The 8,395-nt window shown below is 44.9% G+C and overlaps 1 long non-coding RNA gene across 1 annotated transcript; it reads right to left on the bottom strand.

The window, feature by feature from the left end:
* Window positions 1–5,825: 5,825 nt before the first annotated feature.
* Window positions 5,826–7,773, bottom strand: Gm41405. The gene is made up of 3 exons (XR_875680.2): window positions 7,691–7,773; window positions 7,031–7,245; window positions 5,826–6,069 (listed from the first exon to the last, which is right to left on the bottom strand). It is a non-coding gene; the product is annotated as a predicted gene, 41405 (long non-coding RNA).
* Between the last annotated feature and the right edge of the window lie 622 nt (window positions 7,774–8,395).

The following is an 8,395-nucleotide window of genomic DNA, read 5'->3' as shown; positions in this document are numbered from 1 at the left end:
GTCCTGGCTGTCTTAGACCTCGCTCTGTAGACCAGGCTGGCCTCAAACTCACAGAGATCCGCCTGCCTTGTCTCTTGAGTACTGGGATTAAAGGCATGAGCAACCACAGCCTGACTTGCTACCCTCCTCCACTTTTTGTTTGTTTGTTTGTTTTTTCAGATTTATTTATTATATGTAAGTACACTGTAGCTGTCTTCAGACCATGTGGTTGCTGGGATTTGAACTCAGGACCTTCCGAAGAGCCGTTGGTGCTCTTAACCGCTAAGCCATCTCTCCAGCCCGCCTCCTCCACTTTTTAAAGACTTATTTTGTGTGTAGGGATATTTTGCCTGCATGTATGTATGTTCACCACATGGAGGTCAGAAGAGGGTGGCAGATCCCCTGGAAGTGGATTTATAGAAAGTTGTGGGTGCTGGGGTTAAGGCCTGGATCCTCTGCTAGAGCAAGAAGTGCTCAAAACCACCAAGCAAAGCCATCTCTCTAGCCCATTCACTTGCTTTTTGTTTTGTTTTGTTTGTTTCCTGAGACAGGGTCTGGAGCTGCCTGACTAGGCTGGGTGGCCAGGCAGCTCTTGAGATTTACTTGTCTGTCTGAAGTGCTGGGGTTACACGTGGAAGTGATGGGATTACCTCTCACTAGCCCCACTCTTGGCTGGGCGCCGCTGAGGGGCAACGAGGAACTGGAAGAGAAAACGGGCTTGTGCCCAGGTGGGAGCCACTGCCAAAATGATCGATAAGAAAGGTGCTGAACCCAAGCTGAGCTGGAGTGAGGCCGCGGGGCTGGAAGGGCGCACCTGCTTAAAGAGCAGCCTGGGCTCTGCGCCATGCTCAGTCAGTCCCGACCCAAACCGCGTGGGGAAGCCGCGTTTCTGCCTGCCCTCCCTTTGCCTCACCGCGTCCTGGGACTCTGGGTACGGGGTGCATGGTGGGCGGGTTGCCTCCCGGCTCAGCTGCGCATGCTCTGTAGTCAGAAGGTGGCGCATGGATGCCGTGATCCAAATGCCCCCCCGCGCTCCCCCCCGCGCCCCCCCCCCCCCCCCGCTGCCGCAGCTCAGCAACTCCAGGCTCCTGGTCTCATTGAGTCTATTGGAATTCGGGGCACATTTTCTGCGCCTCCTTTCTTCGCTTCCCGACAGTCCCTAGCTGGAAGGATCTTCTGATTTCCAGATAGCTCTTGGACTGGAGAGAACCTTCGAGTCTTGCGCTCCAACAACCCCACACCAATTTCCCAAGAAAAGTTCGTGGGAGCTCTTTGTTATCATAATTACCCAAAGAAGAATTAAATAATTTTGGAGTGCGTGCTCATGTAAGGGTCGGGTTTTTTTGTTTGTTTGTTTGTTTTTTGTTTTTAAATCAATCTTGTGGCACACGAATGAAAATCCCATCCTCCCACCCCCAGCATGCGCAACCAGGAGGATAGGTTCTGGGTCCTCCTTGGTAACATAGCCAGTTCAAGGCCAGCCTAGGGAGCAAGCTATCCTGTCTCAAACACAAATTCTGTTATAGTTTGACAAAGTCTGTAAGTTCGAGCCTCACAAGCTGGGGGTATGTGATAAATACAAAATCTTTATATATTTTCATTTTTACTATTAAACATTTTAAATTACATTTATCTATTTGTGTGTGTGTGTGTGTCTGTGTACATAGGCCTTGGTGCATGTATAGAGGTCAGAGGACAAACTTGAGCAGTTGGGAATCTATCCACTACGAGGGTCCCTGGAGGGAGCTTAGGTTGTCAGACTTGGGACTAGTCACCTTTGTTGAGCCATCTTGTATATGAGTATATGTGTTTATATGTGTGTGTCACATGTGTGTGTCCGTGTCCGTGTCCGTGTCCGTGTGTGTGTGTGTGTATGTGTGTGTGTGTGTCCATGGAGGACCTCAGATGCTCTGGAGCTGGAGTTACAAGCAGTTGTGAGCCACTTGAGGTGGGTGCTCGGAATCTAACTCAGGTCCTCTGGAATGTTGATACGAATGCTCTTAACTTGCGGTTTCTTGGTCCGCAGGTCAGTCAATGGTGTCTGCAAGAGAGAGAGAGAGTGGGGACTGAGGAACAAGAGACTGGAAGAATGGAGACAAGACAGGCTATCTGATCAAGTCTCAAGTCTTTTTATTGAAAGGCAACTATGGGCATATAAGCATAAGTCAGGGAGTGCAGCTGGAGACACGTAACCACAGGTCCAGGATGTGTAGGAGAAAACCAAGATGTTATCAGCGTGTGGTGGGCTTCTTGCAAAAACATCATGCTAGGAAAACAAGTCTCTCGTCAGGGTGGAAAAGTTCCAACCTGTAAGTAAATAGCCCAAGATGGCTGCAGAGATGATAGCCGCTTTCTGCTAAGAGTCGGCTCCCAACAGTTTCTGCTATCCTGTTTAAAATTGCAGTTTGACATCATTGTAAAGAGAATTATGCAGTTGTAGGAGGTAAAACAGGGATCCATGTACTTTTTTACCCAGTTTTTCTCCAATTTTTATTTATTTTATTTTTAAATAGGTTTCACTCTAGCCCAAGAGGGGCCTGAACTCACTACATAGGCTAAGCTTAGCCTTGAACTCCTAATCCTCCTGTCTCATCTCTGCAGTTCCAGACCTGATGGTTACACCTGGGGGGAATTATAGCACAATATCACACGACATCGGCATGGATGAGGAGCTCAACATTTGGGTTTATAATCCCAGCACTCAGGAGGCAGAGGCAGGCGGATTTCTGAGTTCGAGACCAGCCTGGTCTACAGAGTGAGTTCCAGGACAGCCAGGGCTACACAGAGAAACCCTGTCTCGAAAAAAACAAAAACAAACAAACAAAAAAAGAATGTTGCCTACATGGAATTATATGGCTTGCAGACTTTGGAAGTTGGCTGTTTTCAGTCAGCTAGTTCTCTGGAGATCTACCCAGGCTCTCAAACATCAATAGTTTGTTTATAGTTGAGTATTTCACAGGATGGATGGACCCCCCCCCCCCCATTTGTTTAACTGTTTACCCACTGAAGGGCATCTGGACTAGCTCCAGTTTTTACTTGGTCAGGATAAAGCCTTCATTCTTGTAGAATGTTTTTGTGAGTACAAGTTTTTATTTTTCTAGGATAAATGCCCAGAAGTACAATTGTTGTGTTGTATATTTGGCTTTTAAAGAAACTGCCAAGCCATTTTCCACAGTGACTGCACCATTTTACATTCTGACCTGTGGTCTATATAAGGGAGTCAGTAAATTCTTATTTTATGGGGGCTGGAGAGATGGCTCAGTGGTTAAGAGCACTGGCTGCTCTTCCTGAGGTCCTGAGTTCAATTCCCAGCAACCACATGGTGGCTCTGTAATGGGATCTGATGCCCTCTTCTGGTGTGTCTGGAGACAGCTACAGTGTACTCATATACATAAAATAAGTGCATCTTTAAAAAGTTATATGTAAGTGTATTTTGCCTCTGTGTGTGTATGTATATCATGTATGTACAGTGCTCTCAGAAGCCAAAAGAGGACATCGGATCTCTTGAAACTGGAATGGCAGACGACCATGAGCTAGCTGATGTGGGTACTAGGGACAGCAAGTGCTCTTAACGAATGAGCCATCTCTCCAGCCCCCACCTCCCCTTGTGATTCTAATACACATTTCCCTAGTGACTAAAGATGCTGAACATCTTTTCTTGTGTTCATTTGTTATTTCTGTATTCTCCTCTGGGGATATTTTTGTATTGGATAGTATTATGTCAGCTTGACATAAACTAGAGTCAATTGATAAAATGCCTCCATAAGATTGAGCTATAGGGCATTTTCTTAATTAGTGATCAATGGGGGAGGCCTCAGTCCATGGTGGGTGGTGCCATCCCTGAGCTAGTGACCCTGGGTTCTATAAGAAAGCAGGAGGAGCAAGCCATGAGGAGCAAGCCAATAAGAAGCACCCCTTCGCAGCTTCTGCATCATCTCCTTCCTCTAGGATCCTGACCTGCTTGACTCCATCCCCTCACTGTTTCTGATGATGGATGAAGCATTTGTATATGGAACCAAATAAACTCTCTCCCAGGTTGCTTATTGGCTGTGGTGTTTCATCACAGCGATAGTGACCCTGACTAGGCCAGCTTTCTAGCTGAATGGCTTCACTGCTGAGTTCTGGAGTCCTTCATGTGTTTTGTGGCTGTCATCACCGGAAGGGTTGCAAACTCTCTCCCAGTTTGCTGCATGCTCATTTGCATGCTTGCATCCTCTCTGTCTCTCTCTTCCCTTCCCCCTCCCTTTCTCCTATACTAGGGGCTAACCAGCCCCTCAATCACTGAGACACCTCTCGTCTTTTTGGTATTTTGTTTTTATATTGAGACAGGGTCTCACTAAACTGTCTAGATTACCCTTGAATTCACTCCGTTACCTAAGCTGGCCTTGGATGTTTGAGCTTTCTTGGAGTGCTACAGACTTTTTTTTTAAGATTTATTTTATTTATTTCATGTATATGAGTACACTGTAGCTGTCTTCAGACACATCAGAAGAGGGCATCGGATCCCATTACAGATGGTTGTGAGCCACCATGTGGTTGCTGGATGTGTTGCTGGGAATTGAACTCAGTACCTTTGGAAGAGCTGTCAGTACCCTTAACCACTGAGCTATCTCTCCAGCCCCCTACAGACTTTTAAAAAGTACAACTTACCAAGTCCTTGATTTTAAGTGCAACTTACCAAGTTTTGTTTCTATGAGGTGAGGCTATTATAAGCTACCACGTCTAAGAACTCTGCCTGGTTCTGAATCCCAAAGTTTTTCTCCTACTTTATTTTTTTCCCTAAAAGTTTATAGCTTTCCAATTCTTAACTTGAATTTGTGATAATTTTGAGTCGGTGCTCGTATAAGGTTGTGCGAAGGGTCGAGACAATTGCTCTTTGCCAGCATTGCCTCCAGCTTCCTTGGCACCATTTGTTGGAAAGGCTGGATTATTTCCATGGGATTGCATTTACACCTTTGTCAAAGAAACAGTTGAGCAAAGGCCAATGTGTAATCCAGCACTGGAGAGGCCTGGTCAGGAGGAGGGCAAGTTTGAGGCCAGGCTGGGTAGCACGATGAGATTTTCTCTCTAAACAAAAGTAAGTTGGACATCTTTGTGTGTTTCCTGGCTTCCTCGTGGTGTCCCCTGGTGGAGGTGTCTGTCATCTGTGATCCCTCTGCCAGGACAACATACAGTTTGAATTACTGCACTTACATAATGTCTTCACACCTGCAGGTTGTTTCAATGATTCTTTCCACCTTCCATAACAGCCTCATCTATCCTAGCTCTTATATTTATATTTCCAAGATTTAGAGTAATCTTGTCTGGATCTTTAGGCCATGTGCGTGGCAAGTGTATGCCTATGGTCCTAGCACTTTGGTGATAGAGACAGGATATCAGGAGTTTAAGGTCAACTTGACGAGTTGAAGGCTACATAGTGAGTTGTGGGCTAGCCTGGGCTACATGAAACCATGTCTCAGAAAAACAAAAACAAAATCCCATTTTACTTGCTGATTTTGGTAGCTCGTCTACTTTCTTTTTAAATTTGCTAGTCTTATCAATTTTATTGGTCTTTTCAAAATAAGTACATCTTTAAGGCTATGGTAGAATGCTTGTTTTGGATCCCCAAAGCCCTGAGTTCAGTACCCAATCATAGAAAACAACAACAAAAACACATAGGTTTTTTGTTTGTTTGTTTGTTTGTTTCATTGACTTTCTCCCTATTTTTTCTGTTTTCACCTTAGTTTTTATTTTTGTTTGTTTGAAACCAAGGATTTGCTATGTAGCACAGGTAGATCTTGAACTTGACATTTGCTTTGCCTTGGTCTCCCAAGTACTGGGATTATATCATTATACATGACAACAATAGCATATCCCTACTTAAAATGTGAATGTTGTGTAGGCAGTATATAATTGGGTCATGCATTTTGAGTTTGGGGATTGGTTTTATTATTTGTTTGGAAACAGGGTCTTACATATCCAGACTGACTTCAGTTGTAAGTGACAATGGCCTTCAACTTCTGATCCTCTTGCCTCTGCTTAATGCCTGCTGGAGGTACAGACATAGACCACACCTTGTTTTATGTGGAACTGTGGATGGATCTGCAGCTCCTAGAGGGAGGGCAGAGAAAAGTTTGCTGTTTATGGCAGGAGGAAGTGGAGATGCCTTTGGGAAAGGGAGACCTTAAGTGTCTTTCTACATACACAAACCGGTGTAGCAGGCCAGAGAGTGCCCAGGAGGCAAATAAATTTATGATTCATAATTAGTAAATATTTGATTTATAGATCCATACCTATGAAGCCTGGTTACATAAAATTTCTTGGGAAAATACAGTCATAAATGGAAGTTTATTTATTTGTGTTTTCTATTTATTTTATGTATATGAGTACACCACTGCTCTCTTCAGACACACCAGAAGAAGACATCAGACCCCATTGCAGATGGTTGTGAGCCACCATGTGGTTGCTGGAATTGAAATCAGGACCTCTGAAAGAGCAGTCAGTGCTCTTAACCACTGAGCCATCTCTCCAGCCCCAATTTAAGGTTTTTTGAGACAGGGTTTCACTATGTAGGCCTGGCTCTCCTGGAACTCACTCTGTAGACCAGGCTGTCCTTGAACTCAGAGATCTGTATTATTCCTCTGCCTTCCAAGTACTGGGACTAAAGGCCTGTGCTACCACCACAACTGGCTATGAAAGGAAGTTTAATATATAAACTTGTCCTATATAATGCTACTTTTCCCAGAGATATTTGTTGCCTTATGAAATTTTAGTTTTCTTTTTCTTTCTTTTCTTTTCTTCCTTTTTTTTTTTTTTTTTTTTTTTTTTTGAGATGGGATTTTGCTGTGTAGCCCTGCTTGGCCTAGAACTCACTATGTAGACCAAGCTGGTGTAGAACCATCTAGTCCTCTTCCCACTTTTGCCTTCTAGACCCTAGGATCACAAGTGTGCATCATCATGCCCACTTAGTGGTTTTGTTTGTTTCTTTAGATAAAGCCACCTATAGTCCAGGATGGCCTTGAACTCACTATGTGGGCAAGGATGACGTGAACTTCTGATCTTCCTGCCTCACCTCCTGGGACCACACAGGTGTACGCCATGTTGGGGATCAAGCCGAGCTCCGTTCCCAGCCCTACTTCAGTCTTGTCTGTTACACAGATTATCACCTCACACACAGTTCTCAGGCTCCGCTGTACCTCTGTCCCTTTAGCCACAAGCGCATTCTTTGCATAAACTGGAGCTGAGTCGCCTTCACTTCCTGCTACCGTTGAGACAACTCATCGAGACCTTAAAGCAAAGCATATTTTCATCCCTCAGTTCTGTAGGCCAGAAGTCTGACCCATGACTCACTGGACTGTCATTAGGTGAGGGTCTGGATGGATGCCTTTCCATCTGGATTCCCATGAGACTGCCCCGTAGCAGTGTTACCTGAGGTGCTGTGACGGCAAAGGCGGTGTTCACCATCTAAGGACATACTGAACGTCGTCTGTATCTCCGTCAGAGAGGACAAACCACTCTGTCTCTCACGACAGAAAGACGTAATTGTCTCTGTCCTGGTTACCATGGCTACTGTGCTCATACCATGGGAGCAGTGTCAGAGGTAGCTGAGAAATGGAGCTTACCAATAGCAAGACCAGAACATCCGATGCACAGGTTCTTAAATTCTTTGTCTCCCAGGGACCCCCCGCCTCCCATCTTGGTGAACATTCACAATACATGAGAAGAGTCTTACATTTTTGACTTATTTTAGTCCGTGACTCCATTTCTGAGAACTCTTGGTCACCAATCCCCCAGTCTTCCAAGTCCTCAAACATCTGACCAAAATTAGCCACTACCCAGGAATCAATATGGATCTGACCTTTGACCACCTTTCCTGAAGGTGGGCCATGAAATAGGAATTAAGAAGTCACATGAGTCTCTGCTCTTTGGATGAGAAGCTGAGTCACATGCCTGACTCTAAGGCTTTAGATCATGTCTAGTTTGTTCTGGGTGCTTCAGTCTCTCTCACTTGATGTCCTGGGGAGTGGTGAATTCTCGCCAGAGTGTAGGAGGCAACCAGGAGCCATTTTGAAAGGAAGGTCCCAAGGCTTGCTGACTGTTACACTATGGGCTGGACTAGCTGTAACCTCACACATCAAAGCTCCAGGATTTTTGGTTACTTGGCAACTGGATAGAGCAGGTGTTTTTGCTATCTTGTATGTCTTTCTTAGTGGCAGGGACTCCAAAGTCCACAGTCTGCAGGAGCCCTCTGGCATTCTTCACGTCTGAACTCCAGAACCGTTATTAGACTTTGAGTTTTCCAGGGAGTTATGAATGGAATAAACCTGGCATATTATGCATCTAGCCAAGGCATCTAGGGTCTATTAGCATGATATTATCATAATCTTATGAGACGGTGAGGCATTCAGAGGTCTTTTTTTTTTTCAAAATAAATATT

This window comes from Mus musculus, chromosome 15 (assembly GCF_000001635.26).
Source record: "Mus musculus strain C57BL/6J chromosome 15, GRCm38.p6 C57BL/6J".
Taxonomy (NCBI): domain Eukaryota; kingdom Metazoa; phylum Chordata; class Mammalia; order Rodentia; family Muridae; genus Mus; species Mus musculus.
Note: the sequence above shows the minus strand (reverse complement) of the source record. Positions and strands in the feature narration are given on the sequence as shown.